This window comes from Silurus meridionalis, chromosome 2 (assembly GCF_014805685.1).
Source record: "Silurus meridionalis isolate SWU-2019-XX chromosome 2, ASM1480568v1, whole genome shotgun sequence".
NCBI classification, from domain to species: Eukaryota; Metazoa; Chordata; class Actinopteri; order Siluriformes; family Siluridae; genus Silurus; species Silurus meridionalis.
Genome location: NC_060885.1, coordinates 8,115,134 through 8,137,042, shown reverse-complemented (window position 1 = coordinate 8,137,042; position 21,909 = coordinate 8,115,134). Strand labels below are relative to the sequence as shown.

The 21,909-nt window shown below is 38.1% G+C and overlaps 1 protein-coding gene across 1 annotated transcript in view; it reads left to right on the top strand.

Moving 5' to 3' along the window:
* Window positions 1-21,909, top strand: part of gstcd (glutathione S-transferase, C-terminal domain containing) — a 144,163-nt gene that overhangs the window by 11,928 nt on the left and 110,326 nt on the right.

Here is a 21,909-nt window from a genome sequence, read left to right as displayed (position 1 = left end):
ATGAACATTATCCAGTGATATTCCTGACTTTCAAAGTCTTGCTTTTATTCACAATCCCTCTCCCTATGAGGCAAGGGGTTTCTCTTTACTGCTCAACTGCAGCAGTCAGTGTCCGATAGATTCTCCTTCCATTAGCATGTTGCTCAGCTCGCTTTATGGCCGTCTGTTCTGCAGGAGCGGCTTTAACGGATTTATGCCCTCCAGTGGGCTGCAAACACGCTATAACTCTACTGCCACTCTCCGTGCTTATACAGCTTTCTGTACTTTGCACTTAAAAGAAGAGGCTTGTGCCAGCTAAATTAGGCCATATATCCTGGGTAAAGTGGTTTTATATGGTTTGCTGGCTGTGTGCTAATGGGCAAATTCTCTTAGCACACACATTTTAATCAACAGCTGCTGGAAAGCAACTGTTGCACATCTTAAGTGTTTGTGTTCATGCACCTTTGTTTTTTTTTTTATTTTATTTTTTTTTTATACATTTAAGGAATAACCTGTACACCGGCTCACTCGTCCAGATATTTACCCAGCCACTGAACTTAGATTCAAGTTTCCTAAGGCTGACTGGATGTAATTTCCTCCTGTTAACCCTCAAAATCTGACACCTTGCACATTCTGGATTGCTTTTCTGTTTACCACTAAAGGAACGATTGATTGATCAAGTTATTATAAACTTCCTGTCAGCTCGAACCAGTCAGCCCATTCGGCCCTGATCTATCTCAGATTCTTGTTATGAAGAGTTTTTCTGCAAAGTTGCACATCAATCAGTGTTTTTTCCCTAGATACTATGAAAAAAAATCAATCTGACGACTCCTTGAGATAAATATCTGATAAAGAGGCATAAATACCAAAGTTGGACCAAACCTGTAGCATATTTATTAAATAAAACGAAGCAGGAATTATCCAATCAGATAACCAAATCAGGAGCAGGTATTATGTACAAAACTTACAGGACATTATATAAACATGAACTTTATGGACAAACTTTGTACAGTACATATTGAAAGTATTCACAAGACTTCACTTTTTAAACATTTTATGTTGCAGCTTAATTCCAAAATAGATTAAATTAATTATTTTTCTCAAAATTCTACGAACAATACCCCATAATGAAAAGTTGAAAGAAGTGTGTTTTAAAATCTTTTTTTGAAACCTATTTATAAAAAAAATAAATCTTATGTACATAAGTATTCACACCCTTTGCTTAATTCTTTGGCACCAATTACAGCCTCAAGTCTGTATGATGCTACAAGCTTGGCACACCTATTTTTGGGCATTTTCTCTCATTCTTCTTTGCAGAACCTCTCAAGCTCCATCAGGTTGAGATGTTGGGTTGGGTTCAGTCGGGTTATCTTGGCTGTGTTCTTAGGGTTGTTGTCCTGTTGGAGGATGAACCTCACCCCAGTCTGAGGTCCAGAGCTTTCTGGAGCAGGTTTTTATCAAGGACGTCTCTATATATTGCTTCATCTTTCTCTTGTTCCTGACCAGTCTCCCAGTCCCTGCTGAAAAACATCCCCACAGCATGATGCTGCCACCACCATAATTAACTGAAGGGATGGTTTTGGCCAGGTGATGAGTGGTGCCTGGTTTCCTCCAGACATGACGGATGGCATTCAGGCCAATATTTGTTTCATTAGATTTCTTTTTCATGGTCTAAGAGTCCTTTAGGTGTCATGTGCCTTTTACTGAGGGAGTGGCTTTCATCTGGCCACTCTACCATACAGGCCTGTTTGGTGGAGTGCTGCAGAGATGGTTGTTCTTCTGTAAGGTTCATCTCTCCACAGAGAAACACTAGAAATCTTTCAGAGCGACCATCATGTTCTTGGTCACCTCCCTGACTAAGGCCCGATCACTCAGTCTGGCAGGGTGGCTCACTCTAGGAAGAGTCCTGGTGGTTCCAAACTCTTTTCATTTATGGATGATGGAGGCCACTGTGCTCAATGGGACCTTCAATGCGTTAGAAATGTTTCTGTACCCTTCCCCAGATTTGTGCCTTGATACAATCCTGTATCAGAGGTCTACAGATAATTCCTTGGCTTGGCTTGGCTTGGCTTTTGCCATGACATGCACTGTTAACTGTGGGACCTCATATCGACAGGTGTGAATCTTTCCAAATTATGTCCAATCAACTGAATTTACCACAGGCGAACTCAAATTAAGAGGTTGAAACATTTCAAGGATGATCAGAGGAAACAGGATGCACCTGAGCTCAATTTTGAGTGTCATGGGAAAGGCTGTAAATATTTGTGATTTTTTTCATCTTTTTATTTATAATACACTTGCAAAAATTTGAAACAAAATTATTTTACTTGTGATTATTGGGTGTTTTTTTAATGTTGTCATTACGGGTGAATTTTGGGGAAAATAATGAATTTAATCCATTTTGGAATAAAAATTTGGAAAAAGTGAAGTGCTGTGAATACTTTCCAGATGCACTGTATGTGTTTTGAGCATCCCATTGTACATTAAGTCCCCATTTGCTGTTATAATAACCTTGACTTTTCTGGAAAGATGTTCCACTAGATTTTGGAGTGTGCTTATGAAGATTTGTGTTCATTCAAATGTGTGGCTTTTGGTAAAGTCAGGTACTGATGTAGGTAAGGACGGCTGGGGTGCAGCCAGTTTTCCAGTTACAATAGTGTTCAGTAAGGCTGAGGTCAGACCTTTATAGCAGGCTACTCGCTCTTTTGCTCCAACCCATTTAAACCATATCGTAATGGAGCTGGCTTTGTGCACAGGGGCATTGTCATGCTAGAACAGGTTCAAAGACATCCTGTACAATTGTGTGCCTCCAACTTCATGGTAACAGTTTGAGGAAGAACCATTAATGGGTAGAAAAGTCAGGCATCCCAATACTTTTTTCCATATACAGTAAAACCCTGTTGTATGAGCAAACAGAGATACGAGCGACCTTGCTCGCAAAATTTTACCCTATTTTACGAGCAAATTTCGAAGGCATGAGCAAACCCACGCTGTCGGTTCCTCGTTTTAGGTGGCGGGTCGCATAAGTCGTTTAGTTAATGACGTATGGCTCGGTCGCTCTCGTTTTTCAGTGCAGCAAAACTTTTTAGTGTTTATATTTTTATTTCACTAGTAATCTTGAAAAATGTCTCCCAAGAAAATCAGTGACTGTGCTGTGAAAACGAAAGTAAATAGAATTACCATGGAAACCAAAAAGGTTACGAGCATGGTGCACATCTCACACTCGCTATCAACCACTACCACATGGGGTTAGGGTTAAATTATTTTTACATTACGGTAATTTGTGGTGTATTTGTTTGTTAAAATAGGCTACAAATACTTTTTAAGTGCAGAAATGAGCGATCGAATGAAGTTTCGGAACGGATTAAATCACTTTTACATTCATTCCTATGGGGAAAATTAGTTCGAACGTACGAGCAAATGGACCTACGAGCAAATTATGCTTGTCCAATGGGGTTTTACTGTAGTGTATTGGGCTAAGATTATTCAAGCAGAAAGATTAGGCTGAAACGAAGGCACCACACGACATAAAGCACAATGTGCAATATTAACATAACTGCAATGTGTTCGGTTGGACTGCTGAGTGTAAATGTCTGGAATAAATGGTCAATACGCCTAATCAATTAACTCATTCTAAAAAGATGGCTGCAGTAATTTTCTTTAAAACTTTCTTTAAAAAGATTATTTTACTTTAATGAATAAATAGATGGGTGATGTGGTTGTGCAGTGGGCTAGACCCACTGCAGTAGACCTGAGTGAAATTAAAGTACTGTAACACTGCGTCTGTAATCCATTGAGTTTACAGTCAGTCTCATTGCAAAATAGTGTCTAAGTACAATAATGAGTTGTACAGTTGTTCTTGTACCACTACTTTCTACAGTGTTTATGACTAGATGTTTATTGTACAGAATAGTTGTAGTTTTAAAGAGTGTTCTCTGGTCCTCTAGAGCCTAGACACTGTCCTGAAAGCAGGCCAAGAGCAAGCTAGGTTTTTAAAAACATTTGTAAGATTTTTTTTTTTTTTGTGGTATTATATGAGGAAGTCAGGTGTGTCAGGGAACTATGTGAGGGACATGTATGAGGGCAGTGTGACAGCAGTGAAGTGTGCAGTAGGAATGACAGACTAGTTCAAGGTGGAGGTTGGACTGCCTCAAGGATCGGCTCTGAGCCCTTTCGTTTTTTAGTGGTGATTGACAGGCTAAACGATGAGTTCATACAGGAGTCTCCATGGACTACGATGTTTGCGGATGATATTGTGATTTGTGGTGAGAGTAGGGAGCAGGTTGAGAAGAGCCTGGCGAGCTGGAGGTATGCACTGGAGAGAAGGGGAATAAAAGCCAGTAGGAGTAAGACAGAGTACATGTGTGTGAATAAGAGGGAGGGCAGTGGAGTGGTGCGGTTGCAGGGAGAAGAGTTGGAGAAGATGGAGGAGTTCAGGTACCTGGGGTCAACAGTGCAAAGTAATGGAGAGTGTGTTAGAGAAGTAAAGAAAAGAGTGCAGGCAGGGTGGAGTTTATAGGACTGGTGAGACCTGCGATGTTGTATGGTTTAGAGACAGTGGCATTGACTAAAAGACAGGAGGTGGAGCTGGAGGTAGCAGAGCTGAAGATGCTGAGGTTTTCATTGGGAATGACGAGGATGGATAGGATTAGAAATTAGTTTATTAGAGTGACAGTGCATGTAGGACATTTTAGAGAACAGGTGAAAGAGGAGCGATTAAGATAGTTTGGAAATGTGCAGGGACATGGGGTATATCGGTAGGAGAATGCTGAGGATGGAGCCACCAGAAAGGAGTAAAAGATGAAGGCCAAGGAGGAGGTGTATGTAGGTGGTTGTGTTGAAAGAGGCAGATGTGGAGGACAGGGGGTATGGAGACGGATCCTATCCATCCATTTATATATACAGTGTGTATATACAGTGTGTATGTGTGTGTGTGTGTGTATATATATATATATATATATATATATATATATATATATATATATATATATATATATATATATATATATATATATATAAAATATAAAATTTGGCATTTGGTAGAAGTAAATATACAGAACAACTTGCAATTAACATTTATACAACTAAACAGTCTAAAAGTGTATGTTATACCCATGTTGGTAATTTGCATGCGAGACCTGGCAATGTATAATAAGGACAGCTGAGAAGATCATCAAGGTCTTTTTTTCCCTTAATCACAGACATTTACACTACATGCTGTTTCCGCAAAGCTACCAGCATTGTGGAAGACCCCCACACAACCTTTGGACATACTCTTCACCCTCCTGCCATCTGCCAGAAAATACTGAAGCAGTCGGATCCTCCTGGTAAGACTGTATAATGGATTTGTCAACCAAGCCATCAGACCCCTTAATACCCAGAGACAGAATAGACACAAACATGTATAAAAAAAAAAATATATATATATATATATATATATATATATATATATATATATATATATATATATATATATATATATATATATATATATATGTGTGTGTGTGTGTGTGTACATGCATGCATACGTATAAACACACACACACACACACACACATATATATATATATATATATATATATATATATATATATATATATATATATATATATATATATATATATATATATATATATATATATATACATATACATACAGTGGAACCCGGTTATGTCGATGTCGAGGGGGTCGCCAAAAGCATCGAGGTAACCGATGATCGAGATAAACGAAACAAAATTGCGGCAGTATATTAACGTGTTTGAAATTTCTTTATGTACATGATGTGCGTTAATAAATGAGAATGTGCATGCACGTGTTTTGGAGGGTTTTTACACAACAGCGTTGCCGCGATTTGTTTTGATGAAGGCATGCTATAAAATGTACATACAAACAAAAGGCATAAGTGCACCTACTAACAGCAGAGATTTACCAGTATACAATACAACAGAAAAGGACAGAAAAGTCTCAAACGTGAACGGTCAAGGGGCGTGGCAGGTGCCGGCCGCTTTCTCTGAAGCTCCCGGCTTCAACTCCTTACCGAGAGAGCCGTGCTCTTCCCTGCTCGCCGCCGGTAAGGAGCACGGCTCTCTCGGTAAGGAACGACGCGCCGGTAAGGAGTTGAAGCCGAGCGCCGCGCCCCGCTCATCGCATAACATTTAACAAAAAATGCATATGTGCACTTACTAACAGCAGAGATTCACCAGTATACAATACAAACACCTGTAGTATCTGTAAGGTTTGATTTTTTCCCCCCTTGTGCTCGAGCGGGTTCGGCGATCGACATAACCGATAAAAAATGCTTAGAAAAAGCGAGAATTTGGCGGTTCCACTTCAAAAAGGTCGACTTAATAGGGTTGTCGAGATAACCGAGGTCGAGATAACCGGGTTCCACTGTATATATATACACAGTACAGACCAAAAGTTTGGACACACCTTCTCATTCAAAGAGTTTTCTTTATTTTCATGACTATGAAAATTGTAGAGTCACACTGAAGGCATCAAGGGCTATTTGACCAAGAAGGAGAGTGATGGGGTGCTGCGCCAGATAACCTGGCCTCCACAGTCACCGGACCTGAACCCATTCGAGATGGTTTAGGGGTTTGCTGGACCGCAGAGTGAAGGCAAAAGAGCCAACAAGTGCCAAGCATCTCTCAGGGAACTCCTTCAAGACTGTTGGAAGACCATTTCAGGTGACTACCTCTTGAAGCTCATCAAGAGAATGCCAAGAGTGTGCAAAGCAGTAATCAAAGCAAAAGGTGGCTACTTTGAAGAACCTAGAATATGACATTTTTCAGTTGTTTCACACTTTTTTGTTATGTATATAATTCCATATATAATTCCACATGTGTTAATTCATAGTTTTGATGCCTTCAGTGTGAACCTACAATTTTCATAGTCATGAAAATAAAGAAAACTCTTTGAATGAGAAGGTGTGTCCAAACTTTTGGTCTGTACTGTATATATGAGACACACATTCACACTCAACCATTCCATTAATATATTGTTTACAGCATGTATTACTATACTGTAATATCTTTTTATACTTTACTCCATACTAGAAGTGTGTATTGGTTGGTGATCTCCTTGTTGCCCCATTTTAGTAATTAGTTCTGTGTTGTCTCTTGCATTTCTGTTATGTTTAATGGAGCAACATGGTCCTGGAGGACTGTTGTTTTGTTTTATTGTGTACTGCTCTATACGATCAAAATGATAAAAAAAGCCCCTTAACTTAAATAGGCTTTAAGATACTGAAATACACACACACACTTGGCCATAATTTTTTTGGCTTCCCTTAATTCTTATATCCTGTTATTATGGAATGCTTGAGTGGCCAGAAAGTCCAAAACTTGATAAATGAATACAAATCTATTGTTCTGTAATAAAAAAAATCAATTAAAAAATCCAAATTGCTGATAAATCGTTGTGATGTACAAGGAAAAAAAATACTTCAAAATAATACAAATGCCAGCCCCTTTTCACGTCTGGCCACACCCTGCTATTGATTTTTCTTCTTTGCACTGCATTGTCCTTTATTCCTTACTCATCACTTTTTATTTAAAACCAATTTGCAAACTTTTTTTGCTTCATCTACATTTTAAAGATATTTTGGACCAGAAATGTGCCCTAAAAAAAACAAACAGTTGGTCTAAACACTAATTAATGTTCCCCATAGTCTAAACTAGGCATGCTACCAAGGCAACTGTGTTTATTATAAAAGAAATTTTCTCCTCCATGTGGTACCAGTGCAGCACCAGGCTTTTCCACACATCTTTTAACATATGCAATTATTTTTTGGTGCTAAAGTCCATACAGACTCATTGTCGAGGATGTCGACTGAGTCATTGGAAAAACTCTTTAATCCAGTATGTGTTTAGAGCTGAGTGAATGACATGTTTTCCATACGACCGTCTTAAGTTCTTAGGCAGAGAGACTGATTGCTGATGTTTGAGTGCATGCTTTTGTCTGTGTTCTGTGTCATGTCTGAAGTCAGATGCTGTTGGAGAGGCTTTGTTAAGCACTTGCCCTAAGCCATTTCAGTCCACTGAGAGATGTTTATTTAAACACACACACACTGATGCGAGTGTTGAGAGGTGTCAGCTCGGTCTGACGTATCCTGTAAAGTATGTGGATAAGACAAAAAGGTGGAAATATTTTTTTTCCTCCTTATTTTTAACCACTGTAACTGCATACAAAACAACTGCAATATTAAAATAAAGGGCTGTCAATTGATAGAAATTATTGTTTTTTTTTTTACTCATGATTACTCAAAAATTAATTACACATTTGATATGTGCTTGCCTTAAATATATACAAATGATTTTCAAATATTATAGCCATAAACATACACTTGCTTTATACAAATATAAGTATTTATTAGCACAAAAACACCAAAGGATTATCCACAAAACCTCAAAATTACAGCATGTACCGAGCACAGGCTGTTACCCATATACAAAGGGGTAGCTCAGTGGTTGAGTTCACACCCCAGTATCACAAAACTGCCTCTGCTGGGCCCCTGAGCAAGGCCCTTACCCTGTAACTGCGCAGTGTACAGATAAGATAATTGTTAGTTGCTCTGGATAATGATGCCTGGCAAATGAGATACAGAAAAGTTTGGAAGCATGTAGTCTTTTTTTTTTTTTTTTTTTTTAACCATTTTTAAGACACATGCATGAGTGTTTCTCTCACACTATATAACCAAAGATATATGACGCTTCATTGGTTGGCCTGATCAGAAATAATAACAAAGCAGCCTACTGGGAAGAGATTCACCACCGAGTAACTTGGTGTGCCAGTAACAACCTAGACGACAACACACAGAAAACCAAAGAATTGATTGTCCATTACCTGCAAAATCAATGAGGATTCACAAGCACACTTTCTTCGATGGAACAGGGGTAGAGTGTGTCTCTACATTCAAGTCTCTGGGTGTCCACATCTCCTCTGACCTTTCCTGGAATCTTAATACCTCCTCTTTTGTTAAAGAAAAGTGCTGAAGCACCTGCACTTTCCGAGCTCAACTCGCTCTTCACCTTGATCATGATGAACTTGGATCATAGAAAGCATCTTTACAAACTGCATCACAGATACAAACCCGCACAGCCGGAAGGCACTATAACGAATTCCGCACAACACATTTATCAAAAGCATTGCTTACAGAGCGCCATTATCAGTGATACCTACCATCCCTGCCATGGACTTGTAGCACGTCTTCCATCAAGTAAACGCTGCATAAATCTGCACTGCAGCACAACTTTTTTTTCTTCTCAGACACTGTTTTATAACTGCCAGGTTCCACCTAATAATTAAACACTTGTGTTTATTTAAATTATCTTTGTTTTTATTATAAAACAAAAACTCCTATTAGTTTGCCATTTGCATCTAATATATGTAAATGCTACATTATTGTTAATGCATCATACTACCGCAACCTACTGCACTATATTTATTAGATTAACACCATTTGCAGTACTAATGAACCATACTGTGTACTTTTACCTTTGTAGTCTTACTTTATCACCACAACCTTACTATTTAATTCAATTTCATTTCTTTGTTATTTGCACATATAATTTTATGATAACCGCATTTCAGTGTCTTTGTACTTGTACTCTGGTAGTGACAATAATGTTGAACCGTACCAAATTAGCTGCATAATGATTTGTAAGGCTGGATGTGCTCCAGCGGTAACTCACTTTGCAATGACAGTAAAACCAATTACATTTGGTTTGAACAATAGTCCTATTTAATAAAGATGTTTGAAATAAAAGATCTTGACTTATATCCATAGTCCCCCTCAGACATGTTTATTGACGTTAACAGTAAATGTGGCCCCTACTGGCAGTGCTGCAAAACTATGGATGACGCATAGGGTCATATCAAAACCAGCATTAATACAATGTTGTGGCATTAAAATTACATTTTAAACTCATTAGTAATGCGTCAAAATTTTATTTAATGCAGTGTCTGCCAAAAGTTTGGAAACACCTAGTCTTTTATGGTTTTTGAGAGACACATGCATGTTGCTTTTGTTTATATGCAACAAACCAGGTGATTTTTATTTTCAAGTCAAGTTTATTTTTATAGCACTTTTCACAAGAGATATTGTCTCAAAGCAGCTTTACAGGAATCAACAGTCAAGGTGAATGGTGTGCATTTATCCCTGATGAGTAGCCATGGCGACTGTGGCAAGGAAAAACTACCTTAGATGTTATGAGGAAGAAACCTTGAGAGGAACCAGACTCAAAAGGGGAACCCATCCTCATTTGGGTGACATCAAGAGTTTGATCATAAATCTTTCAACAATACAGAACACTGGAGAGTGAGAACTAACATGAGTACTGGAGTATAAGATTATAAGTAATGTTCTTTCTACAGTCTTATACAGTCTTTTTGGTTATAAAACTAGGAGCTACTGAGCTCAACATTTTTGATCATCACAGATCCAGCACCAGCTTCTCCATGCTAGAGCCTTTAAACACTCCAGGAGGTCCAATGTCAAAACTCCACACATGTAGTGGGACACATGCACTTTATTTCATTGAAAAATCTTTCTTTAGAATGAATGACACACTTATGGCATCTTCTTCTCCAAACATTCAGCTGAAATACTTTGCCATGTCTTTTGGAAAACTTGCTATTCACTAGTTGGATATTTCTTGCCAGAGCAGTTCAATAAGATTTAGATGCTGTGACTGGGCCATTCCATGATTAATGACAGCTTGAGCCAGCTGTTTGCTCTCTAAATATAACAGAGATAAGAAATCATTGTCTTGTTGTATGGGGATGTTGGTACCAATTAGCTTTAGTCCAGACGGAATTGTATTGAAGTCTGCTAACATCTTCTCTCCTGTTCTTGGTCTTACATAAGTTCTTTTGTTCGAGCAAAAATTGTCCAATTTGGACTCATCTGTCCAAAAAGCTTTCTTCCAGTAATTCACTGTGCATTCCCTTTGTGTTTTGCCTTTTACCTAGTTTGTTGCACAAAAACAAAAGGAACATGCACGTATCTCAAAAATCATAAAAGGCAGGTATTTCCAAGCTTTTAACGGCCACTGTAAGTCCATCATGTAAGTTTTATCATTCTAATCGCCCAAGGTATAATGTAATAGTTGTTTTTACTTTGTTTATTCAGCATTTGAGAAATTTTACATCACCATAGCAAAGTGCAAAGCAGTTAAACTTGAGAAGCGCTGCTTGAAAATTTTAGTTCTATATCCATCTATACTTCTATACGTCTGAGGCAGAAAAAATCTGCCTCAGACGATCACAAAGTAGAAATTTGAAACCCTGACTGGCCAGGAGGTGTTGATTAATTGTCTGTAGCAGCAGCCCAATAGTAAATCACATGATAAAATGAATGCACTTATTCAAATACATTACCGTAATTTCCGCACTATAAAGGGCACCCATATATAAGCCGAAATTTTTATTTTTGACATAAATAAGCCGCACCTGTCTATAAGCCTACACTGAAACTAATGTACTTTACACAGGCTTTAACAAAAGACATGTTACACACGGTGTAAAGGGTGAAATATGTTGCGCTTCCTTTAGGAGCATAGCGGTATTTTGGGAATAGCATGCCACTGAATTTTTCCAGTATTACTGCCTGTGTGTGTGCAAGACGAGGATTATGTCCTTATTATTTTCTGATGCTGATTTCTAAGTTTCTTTGACTAACCCGTAACGCTGTTGCCAAGAAAAATAAAAAAGCACGAGTTTTGGAAAGATGTCTGTGCTTATATGATTTCTGTTGCAACTGGAGTTGAGCTCTCCCTTCACCCAGACTCAACACGTTACAATGGCTTGTATCTAAACAGTAGCCGACCAAGAAAGTCATTGTTTACTGTCTTCCTCCTTCCTTTCACAACTATTTCTCTCAGGAGTTTATCTTTTGGCATCGTCGTGCGTTTAAAAATCACCCGGTAAAAGCTTTTCTCCCAAAGCCGTGCAGCTCAGAACACAGGTGAAGTGCTTTTTTTCATTTCTGTTCGGAAATTTCATTGGTCTAATGTTATGCGGTTCAGTTTTTTAGCTTGAAGTTTGTGAAAAATTCATAAATTAGCTGCTTCGTTGTTTAAGCCGCAGGGTTCAAAGCGTAGGAAAAAAGTAGCGGCTTATAGTCCAAAAAAATACGGTACTATTTTTGTAACACATTTGCGGGTACTTGTATAGTAGCATAAATTTGAAAGGAGTCTCCAGTGTCAGTTCTTTGTAACATTTAAGAGTAAATATTTTCCTTTAGGTTCTCTGTAATAGGAAAGTGTTCAGGGTGAAATTCTTGTGTGTGTTTATACTGGCTACGTATTAAGTGAAAGCATGTTTTGCAGATGGATAATAACTAAATTTGTAATTAAGGCCTGATTGCTGTGGTGTAAGAGGGTTACAACACTCAGGTATGTGCTGTTAAAGGGAAAGAATGATGCCGGGGTGGGAACATTTTCCTTCCCTTGAGTCAGACTGTGTTACTGTACATTATTTTCCTGTTTATTGCTCTTTATTGCTGTACTTCATTTTCTTGTTTTTCTAATAAATGATGTCGTATTTGTCACCTCAACTGTTCAGTCTGTGGGAATGGTATTGGTGTGTAAAACATCAAAATCTTATTTGTGGAAAAAATGTATTCTAATTAAACATTTTGTTATGGAAATATTGCTAAATACAGTAACTGCAGTTTTATGTAGCTACTGTGACTCAATTAAAGGTGACTCGATCTAGCGTTCTCCTCATGCCCCATGTGGTTATTTCTCTCCCTTTTCTGCTCCCATACAAACTGCTGAACACAACATAAAATCCAACAACACTTCATAGCTGGTGTAAACAGGGTGCTAGTAATGAGGAACTTGCTGTGTTACAGCGGTATACATTCTCTTACACCTTCTCTTTTTGAGTCTGTTAATCCCCTCTGGAGAGGTGATCCTGCTGCTGTATTGCTGACCCATTTAGACCCCGTACTGAAGTGTGTAGAAACAAATAAACTCACAGATGCTGCTGTGGAGGAAGTTTGAAGGCCAAAACCGGACTCCAGTGGGCGTGTTTCCTTCTTGGCCAACGCTGAAAGAGAGTGTGTATAAATCAGCGATTTCCTGTCATGTCAAAATGATAACCATGTGATTACGTGTGAATGGGAGGGGGGTGGAAGCATTAAACGCTCGCCCGAATTTCCCAGGCTGCGTGCTTGTCAGTGTTTGGTCTGTTCCGCAGCTGTCGTCGGTGGCTTTTTGCGTGTAGATTTAACACTCCCATGCGCCATGTGGCTGGACCACAAGGACTGGGCTTGGTGAGCTTGGCACCAGACAACGACACACAATCCTTCACGGCTGCTGATCCAGCGAAGTCTCCGCTAATCAGCCGTGTGTCTCAAATCAGCAATGTGTGCTCACAAGTGCCTCCATTACACACTCTGCTGGGAATCTGACTCCAGCTGTCCCAGAATCCCCAGAATCTGTGTGTGTGCGTGTGTGTGTTTTAGAGAGAGCATGAGCTGTACGGCTAAATCAGTTTGCTGGAAGTCAAGGATTCATCCAGATACTCCTTTGTTGAATTGTCCATCACAAATGTCAGACGTTTTAAATGTGATGAAGGACAAGTTAATTAAGATAGCTAGTAATCATAGGTAGTCGTAACTAATAGCAAAAGCTGATTTACTGCTTTGTTTCTCATCCTTTACATTTTTTTTTAATCATTAGGGTCATTGAATTGAATAAAAAAAAGGGTATTGTATTTAATGTACTGTATATTACAGTGGCAGACCATGCATTTCACTTCACGGCCTTCAGTGGTGTCTGACCTAAATCAATCCACCTCTCAGTACCATCATTATGACGCCACGGCTCTACAAACAATCGATTTTATACAGAAACGCAGTATAACAGAGCACTGCATCACAGACAGGTATCAAATGCAGTCAGAACGAATTCCGTTACTAAAGCAAGATACCCAGTGAACACAATTCAACAAGTCTCCTTTCACTGGAGCCACAACTGCTCTGCCCGCATACATCATCTCTAGCAGAAGCATCAATATTAATGTCATAAAATGACAAAAATACAGTCCAACCTGGGTTTTCAGTATTTTTTTCATATTTCAGTGCATTGTGGTTTTATTCTAGGATTTGAAATTAAGGCAAATTGTGTGTTTTTGTGCAAATTCTACAGGGGAAAAAATTGCTAAAGTACAAGTGGTTCATGAAAAAGCTTATCAACTGTTCCGTTTTTCACTATTTCTGAAAAGGTCTATTTTAAAAATTTTAGATAAATCTGTGACCAAAATCAATTTATTCTCCTCTGTCAGCTATTGTGGAAAAAATAACAGCTATTTAATCCACACAAATATATTCAAGCTTGTGCAGGGGTTTTTTTTAGTTTTTTTTTATTTATAAAAGCTCTTACTAGTGCACTTTCTGGCCATCCAATCTAAGGACATAAAAATGTGTGTTATTAGATGCCTGCTAGATAGCTTTGGTGTCACCGATTCGAAATCTGATTAGTTTAAGTTTCAGCTTCAAGCACCTGCACTGTTGATTCTGAAGGTCTCAAGGTAGATTCCCTGGCAACATGTGATGTGATGGCTGAAACATGATTGGATAGACATACACTACTAGAAGCAACGAAACCAAGAGAAAAGCTGTGATATGAAGAGAGTAGTTTTTAACTTAGTAATTCTGATTTTGTTTAGGCCATCAGAGAAGGTCTTGCTCACCCCCACTGGCCACCATTGGTATATTATAATAGTAAAACATTGATGTTTTATTTTTTGAATTGTATATAGGTTGGAAAATAAACTTTCTCCATGTAGAAGGGAATGTAGATACAATGTCTTTCTTTTCTACATGTTAATTCAGAGATCTTTGCCTGACACTTGATATACATTTAGACCATTTCAAACAACTGTGTATGTTTTTTCAGATGTTTCCATCAGAGATGCTTACTCATTACATGCTTCATGCAAAAATTAAGTCACCTGTTGCAGCAACTTCCAGTGGGAGTAAAGGCAGAGTAATCCGTCTCCTGATTTGTTGTCAAAAGTGAAATCTTAGTTTGGCCAGTGGCTGAAAAAGTTACTGTGGCAACCAGAAGCAGGATCTCCTACTGGTGACTTCATAATATGGTGATGGCACCTTGCAGTGATAAAATAGGTGCATGTATGAATAGAGCATTGTAACCTGTTCAGCTTTAAATCTGAAAAACCAAACAACCAGACAGTCACAATACACTGTGGAGAGCCTGATGAATTTTCCACATGGCATTCATTGCTTCTTAATGAAAAGGAGTCTGTATATGCTTGCTTTTAGTGTAAATGATGTACAGTCAAGTGAAGAAAAAAAAGTACACACTATTTCAATGGTTCTATCTATTAGGACATAATAAAAATCATATGGCTTGTAGAACCACCTTTAGCACCAATAATCTGTAGCAATCATGTTCTGTATATATCAGCCCCTCACATCATTATAGCATGGATTCAGTTAATTGAGGTTTGCAGGTATGTGTTTATGCACAACTTTCTTAAGGTCCCTCTACAGTATTTTAGTCAGATTAGGGTCTGGACTTTTACTGGGCCTCGAATCTGTTCTTTCTCAGCCGTTCTAAAGATGCTTTCTCCTGGTAAACTTTACAAACAAATCATATTTGTTCAGTGTTTGTGCTTTCATGAACGTTAACATATAGAGTAAGATGCTAACTGAGGCCTGTAAAGTATGAGATTTCACTCTTGGGTTTTTTGCAATCTCTCTGACCATTACAGAGTCTGACCTTTGAGTGAATTTGCTGGGACGTCCATTCCTGGGAAGACCAGCAAATATCTTGCATGTTTTCCACTTCCAAAATCTTTGCCACTCTAGAATGAAGCGTTTTAAAAAGGTTGAAAATGGCCTTATAACCCTTCAGCAGCAGTTGCTTTTTTGTCTTTGGCATTGTGTTAAAACACACCTGAATGCTCCAGACCAGCAAACTGCAAAAATGTAGGCTTTTATTGATGTGGTCACACTTGTTGATGATCACTTAATTCAATGTATTTAATAAGCAGTACCTGGCTGCTTTTTAATTTCCTGTGTAACTTTTTCACACATTGTTTCTCCATTCTCCATTGTGAAAATAATGTTGTATGTCATGTAGTCATGTTAATCTGAGGTTGTATTCACCTAGTTTTAAGACCAGATATTTTATCTCCCGATATGTAAAACCATAGAATTCAAAGAAGGTGTACTTTCTTTTCCACATGACTGTACTTCATGTGTTGTATGTGAACAAAAGCAATTTTTAATTTTGATTACTAAGCATCCAATGGCAACACTTATGTCATGTGCCTACAGGAGTCAAGGTCCTGGGGCAGTGCTTTTATTGTCCAACAAACCAGAGAATAACTTGGATATAAAGGCAGTTAAGGTGCAAAGTGACTAGGACACCCACCTTACTTATTTTAGTCCTTAACTCCATGTTCTGTTATGTAATTTTATATTGTGTGATGTCGCTCGATGTTGTTTAATGTAGCACCAGGGTTCTGGAGGAACGTCATCTTATTTCACGGTGTATTGCATCAGCTATTTATGGTAGAAATGACAATAGAAATGTCTTGACTTGACACTAGTCTCACATAGGAAAGAGAATATGCACAAGAATAATGAAACATTAGAAAGAATTTAATTCTGTTTTATTTGTATAGCACTTTTAACCATGGATAATGTCCCAAAGCAACTTTGTAGAGATTAAGAGGTTTGAATTTATATGTGAGTGCCTATAAATTTATCTCTAATTAGCCTGTGGCAACAGTGACAAGGAAATCCAACCTCAGATGGAATGAGGAAGAAACCTAGAGAAGAGCCAAACTCTAAAGGGAACCCATCCTTATCTTCGTGGTGCCCAATGTCCATTCATTCATTTTATGGTAACCTGACTGCTAACAACTTCAAGACAAAACTAGATGACTACACGAGGCAAAACGAACAAGAAAAACAAGGGGTTAACCCTGCCCACTTACCTAGTGTGACTAAGAATTAAACAACACCTACATAATGAAATATCGGTAGTGAGCTAGCATAAGGGCAGAAGGGAGAACATCGGAACAACAAAACAAGTAACAACTCAGGAGCCAGACTGGCTAACAGCACGGATTCCTGGGGTAGCTTTTTCCTTGTCTCTTACCTTTTGATTGGTCAATTGCTGTCAACCACTTAAGGACGATGGATGCAGGGCTTCATCAATAGGAGGTCAGCCAGAAACAGCAGAGAACAAACACTAAGGCAATCACACGACATGTACAGAAGTAACTGTTGAATTTACAAATGAATTCAATTCCACTACTAACCTTTTGAATCACACAAGATTCCAACCTTTAAAAACACATTTGGAAAATTTGCAGCGGTGAACGAGAAAATCAAAGGGCTGCATTTAATCATAGCATCTGCTTGTAGATTTTGGGGTTTTTTGTTTGCCACACAATGAATTCCACACACTTCAGAAAAAGGAGAAAGTCCTGAAATAAAGATGTGAATTTGGAGTTGCTGTATGTTTCCAGGCACAACCTGCAGCAATAACGCAATAGGAAGTCATGCTTTCTGTTTATTCTTTAGTGTTGCTCAGTCTTTCACCCTGTCCCATTTCAGTGTGTGGGGAATATTTATTAGATGTATCTCGATCCCAGGCAATCCTCAATGCTTTATCTAGGGAACATCATATCATATATATTGTACACGTAAAAATAAATCAGCTACGCAAGACTAGCGCATGCATTTTAAAGCTCCACGTACTGTAATACAAACTCGCGTTTACTTACAGAAATGGAAAAATTGGAAACAGGAAGAAATTATTAATGCTGATTGCTTATAGAAAACAAAAATGTTGATTATATGCTTATGAACGTCCCCCATTCCATCCTGCCAAAATGTTGTCCCTTTTTTCAAACACATCCGTAACATCGGTTTACCTTATAACATCATATTGTAGCCTGTCAGGATCCGAGAGTCTTTTTTTCGCGGACATTTTAATGTAGTCTTTAATCATTTCCCGAACTGTGGCTGTATTCAACCAGTTTGGGTTGAGCCTGTTTTTCAGTCCTGACAGTTTAATATAGCCATGTCGTTATTGTGGCTGTTGTCGTTCACATAAAACCAGGCAGTTGTTGTAAAGCAAACAGTATAAGCCCTAAAAATGCCTGTATGCTGACAGCCTAAATGGAACAGAAGGAGTTAGAAATATAATAATAAAAACCACTGCTCAGAAATCATCTTAATGGTCCGGCTGAAAAGAATGATTTGAGATCTTTTTGGGTGTATTCTGATATATTTGATTGACGAGCGCATGATTGACAGCCGCAAGTCTGAGGGATTCACCATGCTTAACCATTTAAATAGAACTATACACAGCATAGACTTGGTAAATTATAGATTCATCACTACAGCGTTGTGAAAGGGGAACGCTCAGATTCCAGACAATGTATACAGTATGCATAAAAAAAGCATTGTTGAATGTTTTGTATTCAGTGTGCATTGGTTAAGCTTAGTTTCTATAATGCATGTACAAAGTTTTGCTAATTGTTATGTAGGTGGAGTACACATTCAATTAACTTTCCAGTATAGTCAGGCTAGGTGTGTGTTCACTTGATAGGTTGCCAAGTACAGCAAAAAACTAAATGCATCAGCATTAACTCATAACAGAAGGCGGAGGGGCTTTAATGACCATTGCACGATAATTGCCGATCGACTATAATTGGATTTTCAATCATTTAGACCTGCAAGGCAATACAGATTAAATGTATTTATTTTCTATTATTTTACTTTTATTATTTTACTATACTAACTATTTAATTTTTATTTCATTCATTAAAACCCATTTACTGATGGGCACAGCTCTTTGCTGGTTTAGATTTTGCCACTTGTAAATATGTTAGTAAAGATAAAATATTGTATATAAAGATAGAATAAAGTTGCTCTTTGGTATTTGTGTATTAGTGTGTATTTTTTCTTTTGTTTCTATTGAATTTATTTATTATTTTTCACTTTTCCACTCGAGAGAGTTTTTTTATGTTAAACCTTTTCTTTTTTTTTCTTTTGCTACCTTCTTGGCCAGGTCAGTCTTGTAAAATTGTTTTTTATTTATTTCTTTCTTTTTTAATCCAGGTTGGTTACTAACTGAATAATTACTAACTTTGCATTAATTAGTTTTTGCCAGGATAAATAAATAATAATTAAAGGTCAGGTCTTTATTCCTTGTCATAATCACACACCATGTCCAAAAACAAAAAGCCAGTTATTGTATATTTAATATGAATCAAAATCCTTTTACTCTTTTAAATTAATGATGTGTTTTTGTTTCCTGTTTTTATCCACTACATGGGCCAAAAGTATTGGGGCACCTGGCTTTTCCAGCCATATGAGGTTCTTCCCCAAACTGTTACCACAAAGTTGGAGGCACACAATTGCATAGTATGTCTTTAGATACAGTAGGATGCCAGCTGCATGAAGATATGCTTTACAGGGTTTGCAGTGTTCGATCTTGAGTGATCTGCTACAGAGCCCTGACCTCCACCCTATCGAACACCTTTGGGATGAATTGGAACACTAACTGCACCCCAGGTCTCCTCACCTCTCCACCCTGACTTTACTTATATCTTTGTGATTGAGCACAAATCTCACCAAGCACATTCCGAACTCTAGTGGAACATCATCTCAGTAGGTTATTTAAACAGTAAGTGTGGACTGCATGTGGAATGGGATGTTTAAAAAGCACATACGAATCTTATGAACACGTGTCCACTAACGTTTGTGCTTACAGTGACAAATCTACAGTTCTGTTGCTGTTGGTTTTGCCATTGCATTGTCTGAGTTGCTGTTGGATGTTGCGTTGTTCTGGTGTTTTTAAATCTCATGGGTACTTCTGAAGGGACTGAAGTTGTGTGACATCTCCCTTGACTTTATTCAGAATAAATTCGAGATAAAAGCATAAGATTAGGGACGCACACCTTACTTTGACACGATGATCGACCATTTTTTTCATGTATTTCATCCTGTAAATGCAGGGAAAAGTCATCTCAGAAATTCGAGACCGCTGTCCCTTGTTGTGTCTGGAAAAAGTTGTTTTGTATTCAATATTGCCCAGAGTTTGAACAGCAGTTTTACTTTACTTGTGTAACATATAGAGACAAGCTCCTGAACTTAAATGTTCAAGGATGTCCGCTGTCTAAAGAAATGTAAAAAGCGATCATTCTGACTTTTTAGCTGTTTTTTTATTTTTATTTTGAATGATAGAGTGTTTTGGCTCAATGATCAACAGAGTAAAATAATTATTTGCTTGAAGAGCTAATATTCCATTTTAAAAACCCATTCATCTGCTACGAGAAAACTTTCGACCCCACATTTAACTTGAAGATTGCATTGAACTTGCATCAGAAGCCCAGCTCAATTTTCACACTCGCCGTGCTGTTTTCACAGAGGATCTGGAGTTTGTTTAGAATTTGCTGTTATATTTTGTTTTTCTTTCTTTTTTTTTTTGGTACGTCAATCATGCAGCCTGTATGAAACTGCCTTTATTACCGGCGTTACCTTGGAGAGAGAGCAAGCTGTTTATCACAAGAGATTCCCCTGCGAGAGTTTCAGGAATAGCTGGAAGGCGGTTGGTCATCATTCCTGCGTGCACGCTTCATGTTTCTCGCCCTGGGTTTGATTGGCATTCACTCAGATTGGCTGCCGGAGCCTTCCAGGCAGGAAAGTCTCTTGATTGACGGTTGTGATCTCGAAAGTGTTGTCGGTGTCGCGACTTCCTGTGCATGCTTGAAGGACTGTGCTAAGTAGCATCGTTTAAAACGTCCTTTCACCGTCATGTGGTCCATTGATGTGTTTCGGTTTTCAGAGTAAAAGAGTACATCGATTAAACACGAGAGATCGATTTGTTTTTCCGCTTCAGTAGTTCAGAAGCAGGGAAGCTTTTTAAAACCTGACACCATGTATGTAGAAGTAGAAGTACACACAGTGTAATGACGAAGGTGACAAATGTGTACCAGCCTCTATCCTGACCATGACCTCTAGTAAATGACTAAAGTGGCGCTGCATCACTCTCTACTAAAATACATGAAGCAAAAGCTAAACAGCAGTGACAGTAACTGTTGTGTATAATAGTCTGGTGTGTATAATGGATTCTTATCATTAAACAAGTTCAATGTATATTGTCTCTGTTGAAAATTATCCTTATCTACTTTTTTATTTGTTAATATAGTTTATCTCATAATATAGGTATTTTTATATTCCTTATGACCCTAATGGCAAATTCTGTCCGACTACAAAGCAGGCTAAAGACTCTTACTCTCACGGATCCTCAGCTTCATATGTCTTTACTCGCCGAAGCTTCTTGCATGCTCAATGTCTTTGCTTACAGAACGTGAAATAGGGATTAATTAGGAAGTGAAACAACGTTGTTTATCAGGTCGACTTTGCTCTACAAGAATCCATTAAGATTTATTTTTTTTCCCAGCAGAGCACATCCATGCGTCGTTTATATAATTTACTACAGTTTTCTAATGAGCTTAGTTACAGCAAATAACTCATTGAGCTTATTCATAGTTACGTCTTCGATTTTGCAAGATTTACTCACCTCGTTAAAGGGCAATAGAAATAAAAAAATACTACATGCGCGTAAAAAAACGACAAACTTGTAATCAGTTTTTTTTTTTTTTTTTTTTTTTTTTAATTATGCACAAAAAAAAAGACAGGAGTGATTTGTGATAGAAGAGTATCTGCAAGAGTGAAAGGGAAAGTTTATAGGACTGTGGTGAGACCTGCGATGTTGTATGGATTAGAGACAGTGGCATTAACTAAAAGACAGGAGGTGGAGCTGGAGGTAGCAGAGCTGAAGATGTTGAGGTTTACGTTGGGCGTGACGACGATGGACAAGATTAGAAATGAGTTTATTAGAGGGACAGCGCATGTGGGATGTTTTG